The following is a 6,680-nucleotide window of genomic DNA, read 5'->3' on the forward strand; positions in this document are numbered from 1 at the left end:
TCTTCTGAAATTCCTGAATTCGCATTCTGAGCCCGTTCTGCAGGCAGTACTCAGCAGTCACAGGTGCAACCCTCCCTTCTCCCGACTCCAGTGGGAACCAACTGAGTAAGCACTAATATTCGCTGAAGCACTGTGGGGAAGACACCTCACCTGGAAGTGTGTCTCAGTCTGAGAAAGAGTAATGCTGGAAGAGCTCTTTCTCTGGCATTATGGTTGTTTCATCTTGCTGTATCAAAGGGGAGGACTGTCAAATGACACCATATATTCCTTTATCCAGTTTGGCACCTATCCTGACATCATTTATTAGCTAGAGTAGGGCAAAAAGCACAGTTCAGGAGTCACTAGCACTTGAATACCTTATACCAGTATTATCTCAGGCTCCAGGAATGCAAAGTGAACTGGTATTCTGCAAAGTCTCCTACATCTGACTAGACCTGATGAAATATTCTCATTGTTTCCTGGCCAAATTAAGACTAAGAGGAGCCACTGGGAGACATAAGCATGGTGGACAATTAACAACTGTGTATTTGGATCTCTTCGGAGATTTATAAAAAGGCTTGTTTCTAGGATCCAACCCTGGTACTGACTCAGTGAGTCTTACGGTGGGGCCACGAATCTCCCAAGGTGATTCTGATTCAAGCATAGTTTGGGAACTACAGCCTTTATTTATCTAATGCTTTAGCTTTAGGAGAGGTTTGTTTTGGTTTGGTTTTTAAGTCTTAAAAGCAAACTCTACATTTTCCAAGCCCTGTTTGTTTTATTAAAACGAAGCAAATCTGGCTTTTTTTTTTTTTTTTTTTTAAACCTGGAGGGTGGTATCAGGAGTAGAGGCTTAGTTAAGCCTGTCCACCCATTCCCTCCTATTAGTCTGTCCACACTGAGGGCACAACCACCACTTGGGCCTAGGTGAAGCACATGGCTCTTGTCATTTATGGCCTGGCTTTCGGGCAATTGCCCTATAGTATTTATGGAGAAAAATAGAATCATCTTTGAGAAATTTTTCCTGACTTAAAATCTCAGGCCAGGTGCAGCTAATCAAGAACCAGAATAACAGTGCATATTTGTTGGGAAAATATTTTGATGATGAAACGAATCAGTCCAGTGTATGCTCCTAGATGAGGACTGTGTATTGGCTGCAATCTTTCAGCATGAAGACCCTATGAAGCAGGGGCCTACAGATATTCCTTGACCTCACCATGTGATGGTCCTTCACTTCTATCACTGGGCTGCACTGCTGAGCCTCAGAACGGCTGGTACACTTCTAGTTCTCTAGCTGTTTGAGAAATTAAATCTATAGATGAGTGCTTGGTGAAAGTGGAATAGACATATTCCTCCCTATTCCCCCAACAAGTACAACTAAAAATCCTAGACATTACATGCAAAACAGTCATAAGACAACTCTGAAAGGTGAAGAGAATAAGGCAGACCAGGTAGGGAAGTCTCAAGGCAAAACAAAGCAGGGAGTTCCCTGGGTTGTTTTTTTTTTGCTTCAAATACTGCAGACTTGGAGCAGAAGAACCAGCAACCTCAAAACTTTAAGAGGTGTCTTTGATAACAAAAGCCTGACAAAAGCTGCTCCTACCAAAAGACCAGGAAAGAGGTAGCCTATCAAGATAAAAAAAGACAAAAACTGCTCTACTACAGCCAAATACCAGAGAAAACACTGTGGCCCCACCCTCACCCTCATCCTCACCAGGCTGTAATGAGCCCTAGCATCCAACCCCATCCCAGAGGTTTCAGCAAAGGCCCAAGAGGGAATCCAAAATGTCCTCCTCTCTGGAAGGTAATGCATCAGTCCCTTCCCCTAATCCCAGTAATAGTGGACACCTGAGTAAGAAAAGGACTTCCACCTCCGCCAGCGATAACAAGGTGGTGCCCTGCCCTTCCCTCACCAGAACAATGTCTACAAAAGGTCTGCTATAACAGAAGTTTTAAATAAGATCCTGACTCTCACAATACCCAAAATGTCCAGGGAACAATAAAATATAATTCATAACAAGAACCAGGAATATCTCACAGTGAATGAGAAAAGACAGGCAATAGACGTCAACACCATGATGACCAAGATGTTAAAATCACCTACGATTTGAACAGAGTCATCATCAAACAATTTCTTTTCTTTTTTTTTTTTTTTCTTTCACTCTGTTGCCCCGGCTAGAGTGCAGTGGCACGATCTCAGCTCACTGCAACCTCCGCCTCCCGGGTTCAAGCAATTCTCCTGCCTCAGCTTTCTGAGTAGAGTAGCTAGGGCTACAGGCACGTGCCACCATTCCTGGCTAATTTTTGTATTTTGAGTAGAGATGGGGTTTCACCATGTTGGCCAGGCTGGTCTCAAACTCCTGACCTCAAATGATCCGCCTGCCTTGGCCTCCCAAAGTGCTGGGATTAAAGGTGTGGGCTACCATACCCAGCCTAGTTTTTGTATTTTTAATAGAGATGGGGTTTCACCATGTTGGCCGGGCTGGTCTTGATTGAACTCCTGAGCACAAGGAATCTGCCCACCTTGGTCTTCCAAAGTGCTGGGATTATAGGCATGAGCCACCACACCTGGCCCAAACAATTTCAATGAACAACTAAGAACACGATAGAGACAAATTTTAAAAAGTAAATCACAAAATACAATGTCTCAGCCAAAAACTAAAGATGTAAAGAAGTACCAAATAGAAATTTTTAAAAAAATCAAAAAACGTTCAATGGATAGGCCCAATGGCAGAATGGAGGGGCAGGGAATCAGTATATTTGAAAACAGAACAACAGAAATTAATCAATTGGAAGAATAGAAAGAAAATAAAAAATGAACAGGGACTCAGGGGACAAGTGATAATTATAATCAAAGATTTCACTTACATATGGATGAAATCAAAGAAGCAGAGAACAAAGAGGGTGGCTGAAAAGGTACTTAGCTAAAAACTTCCCAAATATGGTAAAAGACAAAACCCAAAGATTCAAGAAGCTGAGTGAATTCACAGGATATTCCCAAAGAAATCCATGCCAAAACATACAATTAAACTTCTAAAAAATAAAATCAAAGAAAAAATCTTAAAAGCAGCCATTGTAAAGTGACACTTTACCTATAGGGAAAACAATTCAAACGACAGGATTTCTCATCAGAAACCTTGGAGGCTAGAAGGAAGTGGCAAAACACTTTTCAAGAGCTGAAAGAAAAGGATTCTGTCTAATCAGAATCTTCTATCTACCAAAGATGCCCTGTAGGAATGAAGGGGAAATAGAGATTCCCAGGTAAAGGAAAACTAAGTTTGTCACCAGCAGACATGCTGGAAAAAATTGGCCAAAGGAAGCAGTTTAAACAGAAAGGAAACAAAAGACGGAATCTTAGAACACCAAGATGGAAGAAAGAACACAAAAAGCAAAAATCTGGGTATTACATCAGACTCTACTCTTGGGTCTTCTAAATTACATTTGATGGTTGAAGCAAACTTATAACTCTGCTGATATAGTTCTAAACGTATGTAGAGAAAATATCTAAGATAATTAGATTATCAATGAAGGAGGATAAAGAGATATAAAAGGAGGTAAGGTTTCCATACTTAATATGTACTGAAAAGCGGTGACACTAGTAGACTACGACAGGTTAAGTCTATATAAAGTAGTAATACTTAGAACAACTACTAAAAATACTATGTAAAAGGATACACTCAAAACTATGCCGGGTGTGGTGGCTCACGCCTGTAATCCCAGTACTTTGGGAGGCTGAGGCGGGCAGATCATGAGGTCAGGAGTTTGAGACCAACCTAGCCAACATGGTAAAACCCTGTTTCTATTAAAAATACAAAAAAATTAGCCAGGCATGGTGGTGGGTGCCTATAATCCCAGCTACTCAGGAGGCTGAGACAGGATCGTTTGAAACTGGAAGGCGGAGGTTGCTGTGAGCCGAGATCACCCCACTGCACTCTAGCTTGAGTGAAAGAGTGAAACTCTACCTAAAAAAAAAACTATATATAATTAAGAATACAAATTTTAAATGTGGGTTTAAAAATTCACAGCATAGGAAAATGAAAGTAAAGCAATGAAAAGAAGAACAAAAAATAAAATATAAAATGGCAGACTTGAGCCCTAACATAGCAATAATTACATTAAATATAAATGACGGGCCGGGCGTAGCGGCTCACACCTGTAATCCAAGCACTTTGGAGGCCAAGGCGGGCGGATCACCTCAGGTTGGGAGTTCAAGACCAGACTGACCAACATGGCGAAACCCCGTCTTTAAATAAATAAATAAATAAATAAATAAAATGACGTAAATATATTAAATAGAAGACAGCGATTACAAGAAGAGTGGATAAATACAAAACAAAATGCACCTATATGCTAATCCATAAGAAACTCACTTGAAATGTGATACAGACAGGCTGAAATAAAAGAAGGAAAAAATGTATCATGTAAACATTAATCAAATATAAGTAGGAGTATTAATCTCTTGTATTAATATGAGATAAAGTGCCTTCAGAGCAAACAAAATTACCAGAGACAAAGACGGACATTCCATCATGATTAGAGGGTCAATCGACTGAGAAGACATAGCAATCTGAAATGTGTATACACCAAAGAACAGAGGTGTGAAATATGTAACCCAAAATCTGATAGGACTGAAAGGAGAAAGAAACAAATGCACATTTATAAACTGAGACTTTAATACCCCTCTCTCTATAACTGACTAAAAAACTAGACAGAAATTCGGCAAAAATATATAACTCAAAAGCCATCAACTAACTGGAGCTAACAGACTGTGTGTGTGTGTGTGTGTGTGTGTGTGTGTGTGTGTGTGTGTGTGTGTCGTTTAGAGACAGGGTTACCCAGGCCAGAGTATAGTAGTGCAATCATAGATTACTGCAGGCCTAAACCTCTGGGCTCAAATTATCCTACCACCTTAGTCTCCTAAGTGGCTAGGACTACAGCCATGCTCCATCATGCTTGGCTAATTTTTTTTGTTGTTGGTGGTGGAGAAAGGGTCTTGCTATGTTGCCCAGGCAACAAGCTCCTGGCTTCAAGTGATCCTCCCATCTCAGTCTCTCAAAGTGCCGGGTTTATAGTTATGAGCCACATGCCTGCCCCTAGCAGACATTTAGAGAATACGCCACCCAACAACAGCATTTCAACAGTAGCATTCTTTTCAAGTACCCATGGAATATATGCAAAGACAGACAATATGCTGGGCCATTTTTTAAAAACTCAACAAATTTAGCAGAATTGAAATCATATAGTATGCATTCTCCAACCACAATAAAATCAAACTAGAAAGCAATAATAAGAAAGATATCAAGAAAATCTCCCAACACGTGGAAACTAAGTAACACCCTTCTAAATAATCCATAGGCGAAAGACAAAATATCAAGGGATATACAAAGAATACAATAATGACCAGCCTGGGCAATCTAGTAAATTCCATCTCTATAAAAACTTTAAAAAATAGCCAGGCATGGTGGCACACATCTGTAGTCTCGGCAACTTGGGAGGCTGAGGTGGGAGGATAACTTAAACCCAGGAATTAGAGGCTGCAGTGAGTTGTGACCATGCCACTGCACTACAGCCTGAATGACACAGCAAGATCTTGTCTCAAAAACAACCGAAAGAAAATAAAAATATAATATATCAAACTTTGTTGGAGAGCTAAACCAGTACTGAGACAGACATTTACAGTAAGAAATACATCAGAAAAGAGGGAAACTCTCTAATCAATAATCTAAGTTCCCATCCCTAGAAAAGAGGGGAAAACAACAAACAAGCCAAAAGCCAGTATGCAGAAGTAAGGAAATAATAAAGAGCAGAAATCAATGAAACCGAAAACAGCAAAACGACAGAGAAAAACCAATAAAACAAAGAACTGGTTATTTGAAAAGATCAGTAACATTGGCAAAATCTCTTACAAGACTGACAAATAAAAAGAGAACACTAAATTACCAATATCAGGAATGAAACAGGATATCAATACAGATCCTTCAAATATCAAGAAGATTCTGTTCCTTTTCTTGAAGTTGAAAAAGAAAAAAAAAGAATGACTATCAGATAGTAAGGGAATACTATGAATAACTCTACAAACATTTGACAACTTAGATGAAATACACCACTTCTAGAAGAATACAAACCACTATTATTCACTCAATATGAAACAGATAATTTGAAAAGCCCAATGACAAATAAGGAAATCTAATTAACAAATAAAAACCTTGTAAAAAATTAACCTCTAAACCCAAACAATTTTGCTGGAAAATTCTATCAAATATTTGAAGAAGAGTTAATACCAATTCTATTCAATGTCTTTCAGAAAATAGGAGAAACACTTTTCAATTCATTTTATGAAGCCAGAATTACTCTGATACCAAAAACAGACAAAGATAGTACAGAAAAAGAAAATGACCAATATCCCTTATCAATATGGATGCAAAATATATAAAGAGATACAGAGACTTATAAAAAGAATTATATACCATGATCAAATGGTGTTTATTCCACTGATTCAAGGCTGGCTAATAATCAAAAATCAATCAATACAATCTACTACATTATCATTAAATATTCTGCATTAAAGAATAAAAATCGGCCGGGTGTGGTGGCTCAAGCCTGTAATCCCAGCACTTTGGGAGGCCGAGGCAGGTGGATCACAAGGTCAAGAGATCAAGACCATCCTGGTCAACATGGTGAAACCCCGTCTCTACTAAAAA

General features: G+C 39.1%; 1 protein-coding gene across 5 annotated transcripts in view; it reads right to left on the reverse strand.

The window, feature by feature from the left end:
* The window catches only part of OGDH (oxoglutarate dehydrogenase), a 91,976-nt gene that overhangs the window by 35,607 nt on the left and 49,689 nt on the right, over positions 1 to 6,680 (reverse strand). The gene's annotated exons all lie outside the window — the stretch shown is intronic.

Source organism: Cebus imitator, unplaced genomic scaffold, assembly GCF_001604975.1.
Source record: "Cebus imitator isolate Cc_AM_T3 unplaced genomic scaffold, Cebus_imitator-1.0 Scaffold34, whole genome shotgun sequence".
Taxonomy (NCBI): domain Eukaryota; kingdom Metazoa; phylum Chordata; class Mammalia; order Primates; family Cebidae; genus Cebus; species Cebus imitator.